General features: G+C 44.0%; 1 protein-coding gene and 1 long non-coding RNA gene across 5 annotated transcripts in view; one reads left to right on the plus strand and one right to left on the minus strand.

The window, feature by feature from the left end:
• Positions 1-24,912, plus strand: part of Me3 (malic enzyme 3) — a 174,309-nt gene that overhangs the window by 10,995 nt on the left and 138,402 nt on the right. The window lies entirely within an intron of this gene.
• Positions 1,583-17,885, minus strand: LOC132647255 (uncharacterized). The gene is made up of 3 exons (XR_009585617.1): positions 17,300-17,885; positions 16,092-16,195; positions 1,583-2,133 (listed from the first exon to the last, which is right to left on the minus strand). It is a non-coding gene; the product is annotated as an uncharacterized LOC132647255 (long non-coding RNA).

Below are 24,912 nucleotides of genomic sequence, written 5' to 3' on the forward strand. Positions count from 1 at the left end.
CTAAAGTGCATTGTAAGCCTTCAATTAATCTCAATTAACCCACGTCTCTAACATTTCTAATACAGTTCAAGCTGCTCCCTGTGTACCACAGACATGGAAAGGTTCAGACCTGGTCCCTGTTTGTGTAGAGTATCCAAGACAGAAAAAAAAGGAAGCTCAAACATCAAACCCATTCTTATGGGCATGACAGGCTTTCTGGAAGAGACATTTGTCTAAAAGAACCTTGGGTAAAAAATGTCTCTAGAAGTAAATTCTTGTGTCATTCAAATAGATGCCCTGGAAATTGAGTCTGATTGAAGATGGTGCAGCCACCAGCAACCTCAGAACTTTGGTCCCAGTGTTTTGGCACATGATAAGCACCAAGTTGTTTAGAAACAATTTCAAATTTAAAAGGACCCAATTTAGGAGGATCTCTATTTTATCATTGCTATAACATTCTAAGACTTAAGAGATTGTAACAGTAAGACAGCAGATAAGAGAAAATTTTGATGACAGTTTAGAGTTATAAAAGTCAAAATATTGCCTCAAATTCAGAGAAATATGGTTCAGCTGGCCCTAATTGCTTACATCAAATTAGTCAGAGAGTTTTGGGATTGTTTCATTCATTTTTCCCTAGGGTGTGAGCAGTGGATGGGAATACAAGCTATAGCAGTCTCTTTAGTCAGTGTGTGTGTGTACATATGTATGCGTGTAAGGGAAATCTATGGGCATGTGTGGGAAAGCCAAAGTTTAACACTGAGGGCCCTCCTCAGTTACACTACACCTGACTTTTTGAGCCCACAGAGTCCCTTATTGAGTTCATTAATTCAGGCAGACCAGCTGAACAGGAAGTCTAGGGATAGTCCTATCTCTACCTCCACTAACACTGGAAATACAGATGTGTATTTATGTGCTTGAAATTTTTATATGAGTGCTGGGGATCAAACTCATACCTTCTCAGAAAAGAAAAAAAAAGGAAAAGGAAAAGAAAAGAAAAGAAAAAGAAAAAAAGGAGATTTTGTCTGCCATCTTAAAATACTGCCTTGAAGCAAGCCTTTGTTGGCATATACAAAAGTATTTTTTCAGTCTCCATTCCTACAAAAATACATTAGTATTAATCACTGCCATATACTTCAAACTGAAGCACCTGCTGACACAGCTCTTGCTGCTATTTCTGTGTCCACTCTTAGGAGTGAATAAGTTCCGAACTGCACCTTCTTTTTGCCTTCGCAGTAATGTCACCTAAAAGACAGTCCAGTAACTACTGACAGAAAGCTGAGCCCTATGTCAGACTCTCCCTTCTTATCTCTTTCATTTTATTTTTGATCTCTTCTAGCCCGTAGTTATTTGTTTTGACTGGTAAAACCATTTGAGGTCACAAGGACAGCAAATAGCAACACAGCTGCCACTTGATGAAAAGAAGGAGGGATGGTTGGTGTCGAGAAAAAAAAAACAACCATTAACAGACATTTTTAGAAACAGTATTTTAAATCCACCCATCAGAGTTAAAACAGTACCCCCTGCTCTCACAAGAGTGAGAAGCAGCTCCTTCTTGACCATCTTTGGAGCCTCAGACACGGCCTGAGTCTTGTGGGAAGGCTGACATAGGTGCTGATGAGACATCTGTGCGACATCTGCTGTGGGGAGGGTTAGTACCGCCATAATGGGATCGGTTGCCATTGGTTACCGGCCTCAGCTTCAGGAATGAAGGGTCCTGACCATTCTCAACAGCTCTTAAACTGTCAGATATTCTACAACCTTCTGCCAGTTGACTACACAGTAGTACCAGCTGCCTCCTCTGGAACACACAATCCCTGAGACATCAGTATTAGAAATAATAAAAGCAAGCCCTTATGTAATGCTTATTTTGCCAGGCACTTTTATAGGTGCTTTACATAGATTATTTCTGAACAGAAGTATTATAAAGTAGACAAACTTGGCCCATGGTTTCTTTACCCCACTGTTTCCATAGCTTCTTTTCCCTTATACAATGCTTTCCAAGGCATGTCCTAAAAATCTTCACTGTACCCCCCCAAGATGTCCAAGGCTACCAATCTACAAAGTACTTCTCTTCTTATTCTGTCTTGCTTTCTTCACTGGATCTTGTGCTTTCTGCCAATCCATCTATCCATCTGTCTATCAGGAGACTTGTAGCTGCCAAAAAGGAGAAAGACAGATGGATAGAGAGAGAGAGAGAGAGAGAGAGAGAGAGAGAGAGGATTTGTGAGATGATTCAATGAGTAAAGATGATGCTGCCAAACCAGACCTGACCTCAATCCCCAGTACCTACATGGTGGAAGGACAGAACTGACTGCCTCAAGTTGCCTTTTGATCACTACGTGTGTGCCATGGGACACATATGCCTGTGGACACACACACATGCATACACAAACACATGCATATACACACACACACAAACAAAGTAAATGAGTTGAGAGAGAGTCTGTCTGTTTGTCTGTCTATCTGTCTAGGGATAATAAATTGTGCCTTCAAAGCCACAAGTTCAGTGACCTCCTTCTCTTAACTAAACCCAACCTCTCAATAGCCAATTCAGCTCTGAACTTCATCAATGATGAATAAATTCATTGATGGTTGAATCCATTGATGAAATTACTTCCCAATAGTGTCACCAGAAGGACACCAATCCTTCAATATGTAAGCCTGGGGGAATGCACTTCATTTCTAAACCATAACATGTGGGGAAAATAATAAAGAATTCCTTTCAGATGGCAAGAGAGAACTACTTAAAAAGTCATATTTACTAAGAAACCAGAAATGTTATTCAAAAGAAAACTCAGAGTTAATGTGTTTTGGGCTGAAGCGACAGTTCTGTAGAGCCGGGGGTTACCAAGTGGCTTCACGTCGCAGGGTCTGAGAAATAACAAGAGTCAGGCCAGTGAAAGTATGAAGAGAAAGGGCAAGCTGCAGAAGATGAGGGTGGAGAAGACTTGTGTAGTATTCCTAGTTGCTGTGTGGAGGCAGATCAGAGCACGGCAAGGGAGGAAGAAGAAGAATGCGTTAGAGGCTTGGGCAGGACTAGAACCAAGAGAGGACTGAGACTGCAATGTGGCATGCCAAGCAAGAAGGAAAAGTGGTCAGATCAGAAACAGAGTTGAAAGAAACAGATGCCACCGTTTATCATAGTTACTTCCCTTCCTTTACCAGCATACATAGCTCATAAGAATAAGGAAATTGTGTCTTATCCTTAGATAAAGGTAAAGGTGGCTTAGAGCTCAGGAAGGGCTTCATGACCACTCATTTCACTTGATTCTTACAGAAGTACCTCTGGATAAGGTATTATTAACCTTGCTTTCTCGGGAAGACATTAGGTCCCAGAAGACCCAGATGCCCCATGTGTGACTACCCGGTGAGAAGTGAAAGAATGTCTAATCACTCAGTGTCTTAGTGACGTTACTGTTGCTGGGATAAAACACCATGACCGAGGAAACTTATAAAGAAAGTGTTCAATTATGGTTCCAGAGGGTTACAGTCCGTGCGTGGTGGTGGAACCAAAAGCATGTCAGGAGGAAATGCTGAGAGTTCATATCTTGATCCACAAGCAGGAGGTAGAGAACACACCTAAAACGGTGTGAATCTTCTGAAACCTCAAAATCTCATGCCCATCCCCAGTGATGCACCTTCTCTAGCAAAGCCACGCCTCCCAGCTTTTCCCAAACAGTCCTATCACCCAGGACTGATTATTCAAATATATGCGCCCATGGGGACTGCTCCATTTTAACCACCAGTCTTCAGACAGAACACTGATGGCAGACCAAAGGAATTATTTCGCCTATGCCTAGCTTAGTGAAGCAGTGAGCTTATTGGAATGACTTACAGAAGCATGGGTGATGGGTTACTTATAGGAATGATTTGCTTGTCAAAACAACCATGAGAAAGAAGAGACTAAAATTAAAATTTTAAAAATAAAGGAGAGTAACATGAGGATTCAGCTTTCTGTTTATGGACTGTCTTTGAGATCACATTACTGGAAAGAAAAACAGAAACATTGGAGGAAACATGTAAAAAAAATAAAAAAAACTATATAGAGGAGCATGGGTAACTCAAAGACAGCTGCGTCACTAAAAAGCCCACACCAAAATGGATGTTGACTCACAACTGTCCTTGCACAATTTTCAGGCAGCTTGGCCAATCAGAGACTCTTTTTTTTCCTCAATAACTATTTACTATTTAGATAACTGTTGGGAGGGGCCTTGTGAATTTTGTAAATTTCAGGAGCTTTCTTTGCCTTGTAGATTTTATTTCATTCTTGAGCCTCTAAACATCATTTCCCTCTAAGAGAAAAGGTTTCAATCAGAAAGAAATAGCTATACAACACCCCTGATCTCCCAGAAAATAAGACAAGAATCAATTCCAGATTTCTTGAGACCCTTCACTCGATAAATTCAGTAATCACCTCTTGATCATTTGATGAATTCCCAGCACTGTGCTGAGCTCATGATGGTTAGTCTCAAGGAGCTTGGAGTTCAGAGAAGAAAGACCCTTGCAAGTTCATAAAGTTATAACAGTTTGACAGGTTCTGCATTATATTAAAAGTGTATAATTAATAATGTGTCCAAGTAATTTTTATGTTGGTGGTAGGAACAATTAGTAATTATGTTTCTTAAAGGGAGTAACCTTTTTTGTAATCATGTTAAATTAAAGAATATTTTACATCAAGAAAAAGGAAAGTTATTTGATCGCTTTCCTGAGGTGACATTTTATTTCCTGATGTTTCAGTGCTTAAATCTGAAAGTTATCTAGGAATTCCTAGGCACGCAGGATGAGGAAAAGATATTCCAAGGAAATATAAGTTCATGGTGTAAGAGAAAATATGAGTGACTACAGACAGAGGAAAGAGTGTGGAGTGATGGGCTTGGGAGCAAGATATGAGGTAGGAGTTCAAGGCCAATACTGTCTGGGTAAGTAAGTTGACCTTAACAGTGAAGGTGAGGAGGACATGACATAATAACCCCATTGGCTCTGACCTTTAGATAGCTCATAACCTGGCTTCATGTAAGAGGATAAAATCACAGAAATTAGTTGCAAGGTAATTCAGTTTCCGTGAGGAAGATGACGAGGATCTGCTATGATTGGTAATGAGGGAGACACAGAGGTGAGAGCTGAAGAAACAGGAAGTGGGTTCCTATCGGAATGCTATGAGCTTCGTGGTAGCAAGCCTAAGAATCATTGAGAACATTAAGGAAAAATGGGAACCTCATATTTATCCACCATAGATTTACACTACTTAACCAGGATGCTACATTTTTATGCTTTTGCCTAGAAAATTAAAATTAAACCATAGCTAGTATCAGAAGTTCTGCTTGACGGGCATGAGTCTAAAATATTAGAAAATAAATTGGTTAGGAATAAGTGCAAGATCCTTCAAAATACAGGATGGATAACACCGAAGGAATGATACTCAAAGCTGACTTCTATCCTACACAAACACACACATACACATGAGCACATGCACACATGCACATACACACACACAGACACACACACACTATCCACATGTCCACTCACACATGCACAAACACACAAATAGGTATCCACATGCATGCACACAGACAAAAAAGAAAAATAGATAGAATGTTCATAATTTAGAAAGCACTCCATTACTCCTTTTTTGTTTAAGAGGACTTGGTAGAAGAAAAGGAGCTCGTGCAATGTGAACCTTTCACAAATGTAGGTGGAGTGCTGTCACTTTCTCCATTAGACTGAAGCTTAGCTTGTCTTGTCTTTGCCAAGTTCTAGTTTGTCTTTATGAACCGTGACTGCTGGAGAACAAAAATAGAAAGCCAGAAGCTTGCAGAAATGATGTTCTTGGCTCGTTTGACCATGCATCTACTACTTGCCTAAGTAAAAAGCTGCTTAAAGATTTTTTGTAAGTAGAATTTTAATAGAACAAGCAATGGGGATACTATTGAAAGCCTACTCCTGTTGTTTGTGCTTTTTTGTTGTTGTTTTTGTATCATCTAGGAAAGGTTGTATGTGACATGGTATACTTCTAACCACCATTGCCAGACACTGGAGAAAGTTCAACATTTACCAGAATAAAACACTCTGGGGTTCCAGTCTTACAAGCCTCGTACAATTGAAAAAGATCTTGGATTCTAAAAGCACCATGGGTTCCAAAGTCTTTGATGGTGGGTAACTCACTTTAGAATAAGACTGTTGTGGTTGACTTTGATTCAACTCCTCTTCAAAAGAACAACTTTTTATAATGGAATTTAACATTATAAACATTTCATGACATCATAGCTTCAAAGGAAAAAAAATCTGTAAACATTCGCATCCATTTAGATGATGGTTTTCAGATTCAAGGACTCTTGTGCCCACTCTTTACACAGTGAAGCTCTTCTTTCACTGGCTTTACCTCAGAAGTGTATTCCCACCAGCCCACACAAAAGGAGATGCTGTATTAACGTTTTTGTTAAGTAACCCTCCCTGTAGCATTCCCTTTGTTTCTGTGTGTTATAATTCTTTTTATGTTATATGTTATTTTATTAATTTTTACTATTGTTTTCGCGTCAGGTGAATTAAAAGAAAATTTTTCTTCTGCTTTAATATTTTCTACTTCATGCAAGGACATAGTATTTAGTGCAGAAAATTGTGTCAGGATTATTAAAATTGTACTCTTTCTTTCCATTCACAGTGAGTACATACATACATACATACATACATATATATGTACACACACATCTATGTATGTATGTATGTACTCACTGTGTAGCCTAGGCTAGCCTCAACTCTCTATCCTCCTGTCTCAGCTTTCCAAGTTCTTGGATTATAGGCATATGTCACCACACATCCTTTCTGTGTATTTTTCAGATCTACTCCCAAGTGCATGTCATTGACACTAATAAAATAGAGAAAGATCATTATGTGTGTTTTATTAATGTTATAGCCGTTAAACATGACGAGGTCTATCTCTGGAGACCTAGAAAATCACCCTGTTTCCCCATAAGAAGATGTGGAAAGTGGTAACACGCTAGAGATAAGATCCTGGGACTAGGAGAGAGAGAGAGAGAGAGAGAGAGAGAGAGAGAGAGAGAGAGAGAGAGAGAGAGAGAGAGAGAGATGTATCCGGGGTGATTGGTGATGAAAACAGAAAGGAAAGAAGCTGAACAAAATGTGTGTCATTGGAAGCCAAGAGGCACTGTGCTGCGTGTCATGCTGAAAGCATAATAAAAGGTAGAGCGTGTCAGACAGTGAGAGGGAAGGAGAATGAGGGGTGAGACCGCAGCAGACCAGGGGAGGCAGTTCAGGGTCAGAGCAAAGGACTTGGGAGCGTGAATGTGGCACTGTTACTTTATGCGTCTTGACACTGCAGACCTATGAGAAGCCTTCTTGAGGAAGCCACAGGAAGCTGCAGGCCCACGGTCAGTGTGAGGGAGTGCGAACTGGGTGAAAGCTCCCTGTCCTTGGTCTCTTTCCTCCACAAACTCTGCTTGCCTTCTACTGGGGTCCAACATGTTCCACGATATCACCAAGCTTAAACTCTCTCTTGAACCAGGGGACACCTTGTTTTGGACTAAGCCCAGCAGGACTATCACACAGTCTGACTGTTGTCACATTTTCCTGCCTCAAGGATCTGTCAGGTGGTTACAATTAGCCGCACCACCTCTTACTAGTAAGGGTATAGCGGGAACTGCAGTGGAAACCCGTCCACAGCAAAGGTTTGGCCTGAGGTCAACACTGGCCTCATCCACTCTTTCTGTTTCAAATCCATATTCTGGCCACGTATCCAGAGTGGGATTCTTACTCGAATCTGCTCGTCAATTCTCTTCACAACCACAAGCTGTCTCCAATCATCCACTGATGCCGTCTTAGAGATTTGGAGCCATGTAAAACTGATAAACCACATGATCATAGCTCACCTAAGAAGTCTATTCTGGTTTCTTACTACACAGAAACTTCCTGATTTCGTGGGGAGCTTCATTTTTAATCCTGTTAGACCCTCTGTTTAAAGAAAAACGTAATCCATTTCTGCTCTAGATCATACAGACTCAAATAAATGAAACTATGAATCGCTTGTTCCTTTGGAAGGACATTGATCTAGAGTGTGGACCAGACCCGGTTTCCGGGACAGGCTCCTCCACAGAGAGTGTCCCTGAGTCTCTGCTGTGTGGTCCTCCCTTATACTCAGGATTCAGATGCTGAGAGGCATCTTTCATGCCAGCCAGGGCAGAACAGCATGTGGTGACATGTCTTTCCTTGGGATAAGTACTTGGGTGGGAACTTTGTGCTTCAAGACACTGAGCACTAATTATAAATAGAAGCATTCTGCTGCGATTGAATCATTTCTTACTTATTCTCCTGATACATATTATCTGGGGATATTCAGCCCAAGCGTTTCCATTGCTGAAGGAAAGGTGTTAATTCTTCAGCTCCCTTTCGGGCTCAGCAAGAATAAAAATTTCATGATTAGAAAAACAATGGCAACAGCCTTCTATAGGAAGCAGTTAGCCTGTGAGACAGCATGAAGTAGTGGGAAAAGAAGACATTATTTATGGCTGAGTGGACTGACTCCCAAGCTCTGCCCTGGAGATGTCGATGTTGGTAGCTGGTGATTGGCTAGTCCTTTCTAAGGCTCTTCAGCCTAACACCCTCTTAGAGGCACCCTGGTGGTGACTTCCCGAGGGCCTTTCCAGCTACATTTGGGAGCGCAGTGCTTTACATTCTGATGGAACAGAAGCTGGACAAGCAACAGAGGCCACACAGCCTGTGAATCGCAGGAGATCTGGGCTTGTATCCTGACAGGCTACATACTGGCTGTGCGGGCTTGGAAAGACTACCTCCCTGATCCTTCTTGTCCAAACTTCTCTGCCTATGAATGTGTGCTCAACCACCCCAGCCTCCTAAGGTGATTACATCTGTCTGAAGCACTCACTCAGACAGACAGTGGCTCCTAATGAATTTGATTTGGTCTCTGGACTCTTTTTTTTTTCCAGTTTATTTATTTTTTTTAATTTTTTTAATTTTTTTTCCAGTTTATCCCCCAGAAAAGGGGAGCCCCCTCTCTCTGTATCAGCCCTCCCTAGAACATTAAGTCACATCAGGACTGAGCATATCCTCATTGCCTGAGGCCAAACAAGAGAGTGCTGCCAGGGGGGGAGTGATCCAAAAGCAGGCAATAGAGTCCATATTAGAAATAGCCCCACCTCCACTTGCCAGGCACTGCATATGAAGACCAAACCACACGTCTGCCACATATGTGGGGAGGGAAACAAGGATGGGGATCAGATATGGGGAGAATGAGGGTGGGAGGTGAGAGGGCTGGGAACAAGAAGGGAAACTGAGGGAGGATATCTCTTTGTCAAGCTGGAGGCCTGCTGCGGAGTCTCTTGACTCTTTTACAAACATCGACACTGTGTTAATAAGAGTTTCAGGAATTTAAGGCTAGGAGAGTATCTCAGTTGGTAGGATGCTTGCCTAGTACACAGAAGGTCATGGGTTCAATCCATGGCACCACATAAATCAAGCACATGCCTGTAACCCTAGCACCCAGGAGGTGGAGGCTGGAGAATTAGAGATCCAAAGTCACTGGCAGCTACATGGGAAGTCCAAGGCCTGTCCATCCATCCTACATGAGTCTCTCCCCAACTCCCACTCCAAGAATTTCTGTCCTTTTCTGAAGCACAGCTCCAAAATGAAATCCATGAAGAAACATTTAACTAGTGCTTGTTTCTTGCAATGTGTGCTATGAATCATTGCAGTTCTTCTTCTCTTTTTCTTTTATGATTTGTAAAAAATCTACAGTAAGTGCTAATTTCCTTTTCCCTTGGTGTCTGTAATGCCTCTGCTAATTTAGAAGTCTGATTTGCAGAAGGGAACACAGCTGTGTTGCTCCTGAGCTGCAGGACCCTGGGTGTGCTGTGCGTGTGTCTAGGTAAAGCCATAGGCCCTGCACCTGTGAGGAAGAGGAAGTTCCCAGTACCACGGCCTCACAGGCGATACTTAGCTACCTCAAACACAGGGTTCCCAGATTACTCTGGTAGTAAAAAGTCTCTTGGTTGCTCTGCATCAGAAAAGAGTACACAGCAGACCTAAGACACGATCTTTTAGGAGCCAGAGCCAAACAGAGGGAGGCTCCTATGAAGAGCAAGGAGCCAGGTGGGACACAGAGCAAGGTGCCACAGGAAACACAGAATGATTTAACTGTTTCTAAGCATGAACACACAGGTGCACACATGTATTTATTCACATATTCACACATTAACTCATTAACATATGATCTCTGCATAGCCCTCAACACCACACATGGCTCATCTAAAGGGGAGGCCCAACCTAGCTCTGACTTTTCTGTGTATTCCCAGTATCTGAGTGCTGCAGACTCCATTCTTAAAGATACCCCAGGAGTGGCTGCATTGTCTCCTTCTGTGGCCTGGTAAGGCTGCTCCCCACTCAGGGGAAGGTGATCAAAGAGCAGGCCAATCAGTTCATTTCAGAGACAGTCCCTGTTCCCATTACTATGGAACCCTCTTGGACACTGAGCTGCCATGGGCTACACCTGGGCAGGGGCAGCCACTCCTGATAAGACCTAATAGACTAGGATCAGAAGGAAAGAAAAGACCTCCCCTATCAGTGGACTTGGGGAGAGGCATGCATGCAGAAAGGGGAGGAAGGGAGGGATTGAAAGGGGAGAAGGGGGGAGCTACAGGGGAGATACAAAGTGAATAAAGTGTAATTAATAAAGAATTTTAAAAAAAATAAAAAAATAATTTGGAAAATAAATTTGATTAGAAAAAAGATACCCGAGGCTGTGTTCCATCTCCTTTCTTCTCTCAGCTCTGACATCCCCAGACCAAATACAGGGGTTTTCCAGTTCATATCCATGCTCATTCCACTGTAATGGCCCTTATCATACTTCTGTGAAACATTTTTTTTCTTTCATTTTGTCTTATCTTCTGTAATGTTCTAAAAATAATGACTTTTCTATGACAATTTGCAGCCCTGAGATTCTGGCCAGGTGCTTCATACTCATATCAGACTCTACCAACTTTTTGATGATTGAATGAAATAATGTTCTAATTCTGTATAAAACTCGGCCTTTATCAGTCTTGAAACCCATTAGAGGTTCCAGACAGAGACACTAGGACTGACTTTCCTTTTTTTTTTTTTTTTTACTGTATTTTCTCTTTCTTTCCTCCTTCCATACATTGAGTAAAGGGAGAGTCTGCACACCTCATCCACAAGGTTAGACTCCTCTCTCTCTCTCTCTCTCTCTCTCTCTCTCTCTCTCTCTGCAAACACACCCCTATATTTTCTCAACACCAAAAGTGTAGCTGTTAGACTCCACTCTATGGCTTGTCAGCTCCTATATAGCTCATGGGAAGAGCAGTTAAAGGAAAATATAAATTAACATGCCAAAGTACAGAGATATGTCTCTGATCCCAACATGCGTGCTTATTCTGTTTAGTGACATCCTCGCTGAGCCTCGGTTTCCCAGTCTGAAACCTCACAACAGGTAGAGAATAGTGGCTGCTGCAGGTGTCTCCAGCTGTGAGGACACCTGGAGTTGGCTTTCACTGGAGTGACATTTCTAATTAGCACTGGCAGCAGTGGTGGTCAAGCAAGGCTCGGCCACTACTCTCCAGTCCAGGCCATGGCTTCTATCCTTCTCTTTAAACCATATAGTACTCTAAAAGCACTTCACAGTTGTCTCATTTCACAGCTTATAAAATCCACAAGGGTAATTTACAATAATTGCTCCCACTCTGCAGGTTAGAAGCTCTCCTGAGGCACAGGGAAATAATACATGTCCCTTGATATTACAGAGAATTTAACCCAAAAAGTCTCAGAGCAGGCAACTTCAACCCTTCCTGGACCATGACACTGAACCCACTCCCCCCACCCTCAGATGCTTGAGGTTCCACAGGGCCCCAAGTTTCTTTCTTCATCCTCACAAGCTGTGAACTGGAATTTGCCAGCCATGTCTGACACTGTGTCTCCTGTAGCTCTGAGCATTCCCAAGACACAAGACCATTTTAAGCAGGGCATACCCAGAAGACCCCAGATAGAGAAATTACTAAGCCAAAGACCAGAATTCCAGTCCTAGCTCTGCCATTTAGCCAGCTTGTGCTCATCCCTCAACCTCTACAAATGAGTCCTTGTTTCTGAGATGGGCATAGCATCACTTGCTTGTTTTAGCAAATGACACGGGTTCTCTACAATTTCTACACCTTTTATCTCAGTTCAAGCCTTGGTGGCTTACGCAATAGACGTTTATATTCTGGAGACCGGCATGGGAGATCAAGGTATCCTCGTGGCAGTGTGTGAGTGAGGGCTCTCTTCCTACATTCCTCTCACTGTGCCCTCATGTGGGCTTCCTCTGGTATGTGTAGATGTTGGGAGAACTCCCTCAGCTTGCAAGAACACAAATCCCAAAGCAGAGCATGACTTCGTTGTAGCCTCATTATCTTCCAAAGACCGTTTCCATATGCTGTCAAATTAGGAGTCCAGGGGCGAGACATGAATTAGAGGGTTACAAGTATTCAGCCTTAAGCATCTCTCAGCATGGCAATGTTTATTTCTGTTGTGTTAGTGAGAAGAGGGGAGAAGAGAAAGGCTGTATGTAAGAAGTGGAGCGCGGTAGGGCCTGCCAGCCTGGCCTCACCATTTTGGAACCATGTTAAAGTCACCTACAGAGCTCCAAACTCCATGGGAAGTTCCTAACTTTTTAACAGTGTCCATTGACAAGAGCCAGCAATACTGTCTCATCCCTCATAAATGGTCATTTGAGGTTTCTTGGGTTTTGATAATTTTTGTCTCATGGCTGCAAGGCAATAAAAATGGAGTATTCTGTCTAAATGAACTTTCATTGTTCTTTATCAGCAATCATAGTTTAAGCTTGTTCTACAAAAGTAAGCTAGGAGTATTATGTTCAAAGGAACCTGGGAGAGGTTCCCCAGCAAGAAGACAATAGACAAACCCGCTGCTATCTTTATTTTTTTTTCTCTCTCTCTCTCTTCAGAATAAGAAACAAAATAGAGAAAGCAAACAAAACCACCCAGAACCATTTCTCAGTGTGGGAATGTGATCCTCTCTAACTCCAGACTTTGTGTGCTGTAGACAATAACCAGGGCACAGGACTAAAATGCTACCAGACATCCTTTGCTTGTCAGATGGTTTTTTTTTTAAGAAGGCACAGTGAGTTTATTTTAAACAAAAGTCCACAGCTTTGTAGCGAGTCAGGTAAGCAGAGCACTGAGTAAGACAGATCATCCTATGGTTGGTGAGCTAATTGGAGAGAAAGGCCAAAGGCTTGAGATGTGGTCCCCAGAGACAGCTGTCCATTAGCTCGCATGATCCCTGCTCTCAGATGTCAATGCACAGCCTGGGAGCTGCTCAGACTGCTGGCAGGTTAGAAATGAGAAGACAGTCCTAGCAGGGATGACAGCGAGGCATGGACCCTGGGCAAAGCCTGTAAACCCAGGTCTCCATCCAGGACGGTTTGACTGAGAGCCTCCATTCTGACTGGGCAGGTAGAAACACCCATCTCTTTCACATTTCCGAGCTCTTACTTCACCTTTCCCCCTCCGCCTCTTTTCCCCTCTTTTTATTTTTCATGCCTATTGATACGAGTGAGGATATTGCAAGCATGATGTAGGGACCGAACTAACAGAACATACCCGGAGTAAGATATTCTCTTTCTCTCCTGCTACCCATACTCCAAAGGCAACGAGGAGCCAGAGATCCAGTGGCCTGCTCTCTTCTCAGCTCTGCCACCAAATATAGACCAATTGCTTAGCTGCACGAAGCCCACATTTCTCAGCCTGGTTGGTGGACATGCAGCTTCACAGCATTGCCATGGTAACTTGATCAGACAGGAAATGTGAGCATGGCTTGAAAAGCTAAAAGTATCGTATACATTGACAACCACAATATCGAATAATTCTGTTTGGTTTTCTGTGCAGCAATTACTATGTTAATCTTTGTACATGTATTAATGTTTCATATCTCTTAATAACTTTGGGAGTTGGATGCCTTATTATCCCCATCTTAAAATCAAGACACAGAGAGCTCCTGAAAGCTGTTCAAGTGTGGCTGTACAGTGGGGACTCATGTTGGAGCACACAAGCTCCAGGGTCTGTGCTCTTGAGCCATCTCCTCTAAATACCATTCACAACCACAAAGGAGATTGTTGCATGGGCCTTTCTAGAGTAAAGGATGCTGTGTCAGTGTCCTCATGACGGCTTCACTCAGTTTGGTGGCTTCAGGCCATTCCATTGGGACCCAGCAGCTTGTATGGGGCTCATCTTAATTGGCTCATCATTGGAATCGGTTACAACTCCAAAGCTTCGAAACTGTCTAAAAGTATAATCTTTCCTTCCTGGCTATTCTGCAATACAGCTAGATGATCACCTCTGCTCATGACTCCTGCATTTTCCGCCCACACGGTCTCTGTCCCAACATCCTGTCAAACCTGCCTCCCCAGGGTACATGTATCGCAGTCCATGTGTCTCTGTCACTCCCACACCCACTCACTGTCCTTTGCTGCTTGCTTCTCCCTGCTATATCAGTCAGCCGCCATGCCCTGCCCTGGGACTGCTTCCAAAGGCTTCGCTCTGTTACAAACTGTACTACCACTTACTTTATAAATAAAACCCAGGTCGTCATGAGTCTCTTTTAATCGGATTTCTCCAGCCTGGCCCTCCCGTTGTTTTCTTTTGCCTGTAACTGAAGAAAGCACAACCCCTTACTATCGAGTCTATGCCTCCCTGCTTTTGCTTAATCTATTTGTTCTGTAAGGACCCCAGGAACTACACCTCATCTTCATTGGTGCCTAGAAAGTCCTTCAGTCCCTGGTAAACACTAAAGGTTTATGAAACCCTGCGTGGTTGCATCAGACGTACATATTCTTCTCCCCTGGTCTCTGAGCATTATCCTCTCTCACCCCTGGCCGGGGAAGAACATGCATTGGGTTTGGGAATAATCGTGTTCTGCAGTCCAGACACGACTGTAGACTCCCTCTCCATCACTATTCCCCCAAACCTCAACATCCTCAATAGCCTATCTGCACCTTCTCATGTTATATTCCTTCCCCATGCTGTTGCTCTCTACTGCTTTAATTAGATAACAGAAGATGTCGTTAAACAGAGGGGTCCCACGACAAGCCTTACTGTACACGTACTTTAGGTTTGGAATCTGGATTTCCCTTTTCAACCCATGAATGCTTGGGCAGATTCTGTAAGCATGCTATGTTCAATTTCCTATCCTATAAAACAAGATCAATAATAGAGTCCTTAGAAGGATTAAGTGAGATGAATCCTATCCAAGCTCTGAGATCAGCATCTGATGCAATTAAAGGAAGTAATTAAATATCTACTTGTGGCTGCTGGGTGTCCTTGGTTCCATCCCTCTGGTGAGACCGTGACCAGAAACTAAGCAACCAAACGCTCATCCAGGCTTGGTGGTGACTTAGTGGCCAACACTGAAACACATACCACCTACACACAGCATTTTCCTGTGGGAACCCTCAACATCATGACTCTGTGTCCCCAGAATCTAGAGCTGTGGGGAGCTCCTGAGGAGAGTGACAAAATGTGGCTCAGCTGTGGTGGCTGACTCACGAATGGGAGGGCTGAGGGAAGGGAATCCTGGAAACTCTTCCTTCCCATATGTTTTCTGTCAATGCAGCCATGACCCGAGGTCTGCACTTCTGTAGAGAAGCAGCATCCTTGGAGCCTATCTGCAGATTACCCTGAGGGAAGCTCTGTCCCCTACCATCACCCATCAGCTGGGTCAGCCAGTTTCTCTACTAACCAAGGCAGGACTGACTGACATGCAGCAGGAGAAGTGGAGCCCTGAGGACTAACTCTTAACTCCTTGCTTTCCAGGAAACCCTTTCCATGGATCTGCCTGGCTATGGTGTGGGGACTAGGCAGAGGCAAGCCTAGGGAAGCAAGCAGCAGCATACAGCACAGCAAAGACGGTGCTACTCACACAGCAGCCTAGCTGATCTGTTAGCGCCTCCATTTACTCCTGACCTTAGCTAGTTTCCTATTCCTTCCCTACTAACTTGTGAGGAAGCCTGCAGAGCATGGCTTCCTTTTCTCCCAACACCTCCTAAACACATCACTTTTCAAGCACTCAGTCCATCATACCGTGGCTTTAGAGTCAGTGGTGTGTCTGAGCAGGAGTGACAGCCACTGTGCAGCTATGGGCAGGTACGAAGCCTCTCTGAGCTCCATTCTTCATCTTCCATGTCCTGTCGTAAAGAGATGATGAAATAGTGTCTCGCTATCTCACAGAACACCGGCACACTGTGGGGAGGGCGGTGCCCACGGTTGACAGCAGCATTGATTATCACAAAAGCTCTCTCAGATCGTAGTGTTTTCCCACGAGGTCCAGAATTAACAGAGAAGCTCTGAAAACAGTGGTTCTCCACCTGTGGGTTGTAACCCTTTTAAGGGTCAAATGACTCTTCCACAGGCGTCGCCTGAGACCACGGGAATACACAGGTATTTACATTACTATTTGTAAGGTAGCAAAATTACAGTTATGAAAGAGCAACAAAATAATTCTATGGTTGGAGTAGACACACATGAGAAACTGCATTAAAGGGTCGCAGCCTCAGGAAGGTTGAGAAGACTCAAAAGAAGACACTGCCTGGAAAGAGGGCACTCTGAATTTGGTGGGTTGGGGATGATGGTGGGGCTTTTTAAAAAGCTCATCAGGAAGACTTGGATTTACAACTGAATTAGGAAACAGACCTTCCTCATGGTCTGTGGCTTTCTTGTGAGTGTGGCTCAAGTCTTTCCCCTTGTTTCATTGCTCACAGGTGAAAGGCAGTGTTCTAAGTAGACCAATATTAATGTAGGAAATCCCTCACCTATGTCCCTAACTTGCTAAGTTGTCTCTCTCTCTCTCACTCTCTCTCTCTCTCTCTCTCTCTCTCTCTCTCTCTCTCTCTCTCGGCTTTTTGATACAGAGTTTCTCTGTGTAGGTTTGGCTGTCCTGGACTTGCTTTGTAGACCAGGCTGGACTGGAACTCACAGCGATCTGCCTGCCTCTGCCTCCCCAAGCGCTGGTATTACAGGCCTGCACTGCTATGCCCAGCTTGTTGCCATCAAGATATTAATGTGAGAGGAAAGGAATGCAGACCAGCACTGGGGTTGGAAAGCTGGACTTCAGAACTAGAAATCACTGTGTTCAAATCCAGGTTCTGCCATGACCTTTAGGAGATTGCTTATTGTCCCAAAACCAAGCTTCAGGACCACAGTTTTCAAACTGACTTTTAAAAGATTTTGTTCAGCCCAACCCTGCAATTTAGCATATTGCACCCTCCAACCAAACCCCACTGTTCCCTTACCTCAAAACTCTAAGCCTGGAGTTCTTTGTTGACTGGGTCAGGCCTTCACCCTAGCTTCTGCCCAGTCCATGCATTTCCAGTCTCCCTGCTGCCTGCGAAGGAAATGAGATTTCCACAGCACCTTCCAGCCCCCTGCAGGCTCTGGCTCACTCTTTCCTGGGTGGCCCCTATCAGCATTCCTTGAGCAGCCCTGATTAACATCTCAAGCTTGTTTCCATACCTGCATGGCTTCCCATTGACCCTGAGCTGTGTGGCTCTGAGAAGCCAGACTTTCAGCCTTTGAATTGCCTGGCTTCAGTCTCCTGCGGGACTCATGCCTGTTAACATGCTTATCCATGAAACAGCAGTTTCTGCGGAAAAAGAAATGCTGGAGGTGGGTTTTCAAAGAGGATGCCAAGGAGTGTGCCTCCTCCAAGCCGCAGGCTGATTCCATAAATGTACTGCATCCTGTTGGTGTCTCGGGGCATTTGGAACTTGTCTGAAGCAAACACTGCGGGAGGCTTGGCTTTTTACCTAAAATTGTGCTACTTTGAAGAAATCTGTATTTGAGGCACCAAAGTGGTATTTAACTTATGTTTCGAAAGAAAAAGAAAGAAAGAAAGAAAGAAAGAAAGAAAGAAAGGAAGGAAGAAAGAAAGAAAGAAAGAAAGAAGTGAGAGAGGGAGGGAGGGAAGGAAAGAAGAAAGGAAGGAAGAAAGGAAGGAAAAAGAAAAAAATGTGGTTGCAATGGCTCATGTCTATAACCCCACTGGTGGGGGAGGTGGATTCCTAGAGCTCACTGGACAGCCAATCTACCTAACTCAGTGAGCTCTAGGTTCAGTGAAAAATCTTGTTTCAAAAAAAAAAAGTGAGCTAATAATGAAGACACCTAACATCTACCATCTACCTCTGGTGTCCACACAAATGTGCACACAAACCTACACACACATTCATGTATGTGCACATGGCATGAACATATGGCACACTCATGCACACGCAAACACATGTACGCACACACACATACGTGCAAGTGCACACAGCTTCTCTCTAAGGCTGGTGCTTTAGCATGCAGAAGCCTTGGCTTTGACAACCACCACCATAAAACAAAAACAAAAGTTCTGTCCTCAGAAGACAGAAAGGTCTAGGAAGCTATTTCCAGTGCTCTGCCATTGAAGCAGCACAATCCATGATGCTAGGAGAGACAAAAGAGAAATGGAAAACAAAAGCCACTGAGCTGCCCCCCCCCCCCTCAGGCCACTGGATTTCACTGGTGGGTAGCCCAGCCTTCAAAGTGCATCTGTCTTTCCAAAACACTTCATGCAAAGTGGTGTCAGCCAGGCCCTCCAGATAGAAAGCCATGTGCCCATCGCTTATGCTTTCCCCTTATTGGTGATAGAGAAGGCTCAAGCCCTTTGCTGCATCCATGGCCAGATGCCCCCATAAAACACATAAAGGCTGTGAAATCCTCATCATAGAATTTCAGTCTTTAATGTCAGTGACAAGCCAGTGTCAGCAGAGCCTCTGGGGTTCCTCTGGTTTGGGGTGCCAAAGCATTTCAGACTCAGCTTGTCAGGCTCAGTTTCTTTTTAAATGTTTCATACTGCCCCCAGTGTCGTGATTCCAGCTTAGCAGAATTGAAACTTAGCAGTTAAAACCATATCGTTGTTCACATCCGACTTCAGTCATGACTTTCCAGCCAACAAAACTTGTTATGAGACAGCTGGTAGGTGGTGAGGTCTAAGCTCTGAGATTGACTCATTAGGTCACAATGACTGCTGGGCTCACGACCTTGAAAATCCCTGGCCTGTGTCTTTGCAGCCACTGATGACCCCTGGAAACCACCTTTGGAAAACAAAGGTTCAGAAGATAGCCAAGATAGTACCATCTGTGCTTGCATTAGAAGGCCAGTGTTCTAACTGGCTTCTATCAGCTCGAGATAAAGCTGGTCTTGGCTGGAATGAGGGACTCTCAATAGAGGAGTGGGCTCCATTTCATTGGCCTATAGACAAGAGGATGGGACTTTTTATTTTAAAATTAATGACTGATGTGGAAGGGCCTGGCACTCTGTGGGCAGTACCACTCCTGGGCAGGGGTTTTAAGTGGTATTAAAAAAAAAAAAAAGCAAGCTTAGCAAGCTACTAAGCAGTGCTCTCAAGGGCCTCTGCTTCTTCTCCTGCCCTGACTTCCCTTCATAACGGACTGACTGGGACACATAAGACAAGCAGACACTTTTCTCCCGGAATTGCTTTTGGCCAGTGTTTTGTCCCAGCAACAGAAAATCTAACTAAGATGGCTAGCAGTCTTCTATTGTTGAGTAAAAGCTTAAATGGTTATCTTCATATATTCCTACACCTCAAGTGATGAAAGAGGTTGTAACCAGGGTAAGTTCCAGGTAATAGGAATGTGGCATCTCTACCCATGGGAGAAACGGGAGAGTCTGGTCTAAGACTTAATATTTAGTCAACTCCCTTTCTTGAACTGAAAAGGCTGTGTCAGTGTTTTTAATTTTTTATTGAAAAGTTTCTTTAAGAAAACAAATAAGTGAGTCCAAGCCTGGCCTCTTTCTCTTGAAATGTGTTTTGAAGCCCTACAGACAGAGTCATGCCTCTGGGATTAAATAGCCCAGCTGCTCACAGTGTTTTGACAAAGGAATACAAGTTCAAGGACATGAACTTGGGACGCTAGACATTCTCATGACCTGGTGAGAAAGACAGTGAGGATCCAGTTTCCAGGCTGGGTTTTCTTTCCCCAAAGACAAATTATTAGTGAGTCTCGCTAGGTTATCAGACAGAGACCACAATCGGCACTGTCATCTTTGGCTTTTTCAGTCCCCGTTTGCCAACTGAAAAGAAAAGGTCTAGAAGCTTCTTTCTGTGTCAGTTTCTACTTCTCTGAAAGCAGGAGAATGAGGCCAAGGCACAGGGACGGCAGAATTCAGTCATAGCCCACACATCGGACTGTCTGCACAGTAAGTCTGCATAGCCATTTTCTGACTTGGTTGCCTCAACCAGTTCCTAGAATGGAATGGGGTTCCTGGACAGGTGACCAAGCACAGAAACATTAAGAGCTTCTACCAAACACCTATAATCCTGATGGTTGCACACACCTGTAGTCCCAGTGGTAGCACTCACCTGTAATCCTGATGGTTGCACATACCTGTAATCCTGATGATGATACACACCTGTAATCCTGAAGGTAATACACACCTGTAATCTTAACAATGATAGCAGACATCTGTAACCCTGATGATGCTAGCACACACCTATAGTCCTCATGCTTAGGTGACCAGGACAGAAGGATTGCCAAGTTCAAAACTCATACCTGTTGAAGGATGGGAAAGGAGAGAGACTCATCAAATACTCTGCAAGGTCAAGGTGGACCCACCATAGGACACTGGTTCTCCACCTAGATTTTGCTTGGATGATCCTTTTAAAACTATCACTCTGGAGTTCTCACTCCAGAGATTCCAATTATTGGTCTGAATATGGCCTGGGCATCAGAATTCTAGCCTGCCAAGTAGTTCAAATGTGTAACCCGAATTTCAGAGTTAAGAACCACTGCTTAGGACAGACAACGTATCTTAGACTGTGGACCTGGGTCTACTTAAATTTCTGCTGCCTCAGGAGCAGATCCCAGAAGTTTTGTGGCTTTGGCAATACTGGAAGGATGCTAGTGACCAGGACAGGCAGTACAGTTCTGTAAGGCTGAGGAGCAGCCTATCATAGCCGCTGCCCATGGTGATGACTGTGGAAGCCAAATAGTGGACAATCTTTTTTATTTTAATTTTATTTTAATTAATTACAGTTTATTCACTTTGTATCCCAGCTATAGCCCCTTCCCCCATCCCCTCTCATTTCCACACTCCCTCCCTCTTCTTCTCCTATCCCCCTCTGCCAGTCCAACGATAGGGGAGGTCCTCCTCCCCTTCCATCTAACCCTAGTCTATCAGGTCTCATCAGGACTGGCTGTATTGTCTTCCTGTGTGGACTGGTAAGGCTGCTCCCGTCCTCAGGTGGAGGTGATCAAAGAGCCAGCCCATGAGTTCATGTCAGAGGCAGTCCCAATTCCTATTACTGGGGAACTCTCTTGGACACTGAGCTGCCATGGGCTACATATGAGCAAGGGTTCTAGATTATTTCCATGCATTGTCCTTGTTTGGAGTATCAGTCTCACAAAAAAACATCTGTGCCCAGGTTTTTTGGTTCTGTTGCTGTCCTTGTGGAGCTTCTGTCCCCTCCAGGCCTTTCTATCTACCCCTTCTTTCATAAGATTCCCTACACTCTGCCCAAAGTTTGGCTATGAACTATGAATCTCATTCTTATACGCTGGCTTGGAAATATTTTGTGTGCTTACATCTCAACTCTCCACCTAGATTCTTAGCTCTTTCAGAGTGAGATTTAGGCACTCAAAGATGTCTGTCATCTTCCTCACTAAACTGTACCCTCCAAGAAGGAGGTCGTAAATTATTCTTCCTCACTGTCCCCCAGGCTGCATAGCACAGGACTAGGCAAATGGTGACTGGGCACAAACATTCCTGAGAAGGTGGTATTTTCAGGTTTTTTTTTTTCATTCCAGAAACTATTTTCTCCCCCTCTGAAACCAAGAACATGCTTTTGTGCAGTGCAGCAGAGGCTAGCAGGAAAGCATGCTGAGTCTGCTGGCCCCTGCGGACCCAGGTTCTGCCTCGTGTGCTCTTTCTTTACTCCAGGTACCCAAGCTTCTGCTCAGCATTCAATCTGCCTGTCAGAGGAGGCATTAGAACATTCACCGAGTCCTAGGGGCTGTGATTTGAGGTTGATACTGAATCCTTCACAAGTCAGCAGAAAAGCTGCCAAGGATACATTTGCCAAGTGGCCATGAACATAATTCTCAGAACCTTGGTAATTTCACTGTGAGTCTGATTGAAAAATTACATCTGTGGTTGGGCAATGCAGGAACAAAAGAATTATACTTAATATTGATTTGCATGTTGGCAGAGGGATATTTTTTTTCACTGTTTAGAAAAGGCATCCTTCTAACCTTGAACACCACCGAGGCCAAGCAGATCTGATTGCACAGTCTTCAGAGCCACGGTTACCCAGGGGGAATACAAGTGGGGAACTGAGAGTTGTTGAAAATGTGTTGGGTTTTTGTAGGTCATTTTGTAAGCATAAGCGCGCTTAGTGCTTGATACACTCTATTTTACCCATAAAGATATTTTTCAAAACACAGACAGGAGCCTGCACTCCATCTGACTTGAAAACTAGAAAACTAAATCCATGGCTTCTAGGTCCTCCATGGGCTCCATAGGTCTTTCCTCTCTGAAAGTTGAACAGTGAGCCTCACTCCCTTTTACTGATGGCATTTATTCACCTTTGTCCTTCTGGAGCATCCTTCTCCGAAGCCCTCTGAGTCCTGCAGTAGCCTTCCACTTACCGAGTTCCCAGTCTTCCCTCAGTTCTCCATGACATCCATCAGGGCTTAGGAGGGAGACGGAAACCATTGCACCAGTCATTTGAACAGCAGAGATGGGGATAATATGATGACTTATTAAATATTGGTTTAATTATTTAAATTCTTTAATGGTCATTTTAACAATCTTAAAGAATTTGATACATTTTAAAACATTTGAAAAGGTGTTAACCAGGTTAACAGGAAAGAGGAAAAGGAAACTCCAAGTTGGATTGACAAACTATGGCCTATGGACCAAAGCCAGTTTGTGGCCTGTTTTTGTTTGACCAGTGAGCTAAGAATGTTTTTATGGGTTCTTTTTTTTTTTTAACCCCTGTAAAGATTGTCAGATAAAATAGCAACAGTGACAGCGTGTGGCCCACAAAGCCTGAAGTATTTACTATCTGCTCCTTCAGTTGAAAAGCTCATTGACCCCTGCTCTAAAGTTTCATGAGGTGGCAAGTGTAGGAAGCAGCTGCCATTTCTAGTAAGAATTAGAGTTGTTTAAATGTAGGAAGCTAGGGAGGGGGCCTGCACCTCTGAAGAGGGGGCTGATTGGTACAGGCATTTCGGAGGCAGGGTATGAGTGAGAAAATTGTGCACCCTCTCAAAGTGCTTCCACAGGAGGTACCTGATGCTGCCCAGTGAAGAACCCTAGGTTTGGTCACAGAAACTACCCAGGATGTAAAAGGAACAAGTTTCCTCGCCGGTCTTCAGTCTCCCTCTGTTGTTCCGTCTTGATGAAGCTGCACAGGGAGGCAGTTTGCAAAGCCAAACTTGGGTTTGCAGGGTCCCAGGTCTAACCAACCCAGGTGGTATAGAAGCAGGTTTATGACCAAGAGGCAGTGACTTAGTGACTAGCAGAGGGAGGTTTCCGGGAATCCTGGATGTCACCGGTGATCTCCATCACGTCTTTACTGAACTGTGTATTGTCTCTCACTTCATTAGCTGTAGTTAATGAAAATACTAGTAAGAGCCACATCCCAGACCACCTTGGCACAGTTCTCTTTTTGAATTAATGAATTTATTTATTCACTTTCCATCCTGATTTCCAGGCCGCTCTTGCAAGCACCTCCCTCCATTCTCCCCCTCCTCCTCCTCAGAGAAGGGGGAGGTCCCTCAAAGGCTTTCATCATGCCCTGGCACATTAAGTAGCTGCAGAACTAGTGCATCCTCTTCCAGGGAGGCCAGACAGGGCAGCCTGGTTAGGGGCACAGCATCTGAAGGGAGGTATCAGAGACAGAAAGGGCCTGCTCCATTTGCTGAGGAATTCATGTGAAGACCAAGTTGCACATCCACTATATCTGTAGATATAGGGGCCTAGAACTAGTCCATGCATGCTCTTTTGTTGGTAGATTAGTCTCTGTGAGAGTCCTTGGGCCCAGGTTAGTTGACTCTGTAGGTCTTCTTGTGGAGTCCTTGACCCCTCTGGCTCCCTCAGTCATTCCCTAGTTCTTCCATAGGACTCTCCAAGTTCTCTCTAATATTTGGCTGTAGCCAGGCAGGGCTTCCAGTGGAGGGATAAGGACACCAACCCACCCACAAGACCTTCAACTCCAAATTTGTCCTGACTACAAGATGTGCAGGGACAAAGATGGAGCAAAGATTGAGGAAATGTACAACCAAAGACTGTACCTACTTGAGATCCGTCCCGTGGGAGAGAACCAATCCCCCCGACACTATAAATATTATTACTCTTCTGTGCTTGCAGAGAGGAGCCTAGCATAATGCCTCTGAGAGGCTCACCCAGCAGCTGAAGGGAACAGATGCAGAGACCCATGGTTTTCAATGTTCAATCTTCACAAAAAAGCAGTGGAGAGTGACACACTAGTCCCTCTTTCCAGGTGTTGAAATTAACACCAAGTGAAAGCATTTACTCAGTGAAACATTTAGGTAGGAAACATAACAACTAGATATGGAAGCTGAACACTCTTGGGCCAAGGTTGGAGTTCTTAGGGAGACACCACACTGCCTTCAGATTCAGTTTTCCTTGTGAGTCTTGCTCAGCGTCTCTCTCACTCTCTCATTAGACTGACTTCATAAGGATGGGTACTCGGTCTTTTTCTGTCGACAAAATGATCCCCTCAGCCTGCTACAAGGTCTGCTAAATAGAAGGCTCTTAGTAAATTCTTGTTGAGTGGCTGCATATACGAAATAGAAATCTGTATCTTAAGAAAAGTTAAGGTGGCAGTCTCTAATCAGAG

Source organism: Meriones unguiculatus, chromosome 14, assembly GCF_030254825.1.
Source record: "Meriones unguiculatus strain TT.TT164.6M chromosome 14, Bangor_MerUng_6.1, whole genome shotgun sequence".
NCBI lineage: Eukaryota > Metazoa > Chordata > Mammalia > Rodentia > Muridae > Meriones > Meriones unguiculatus.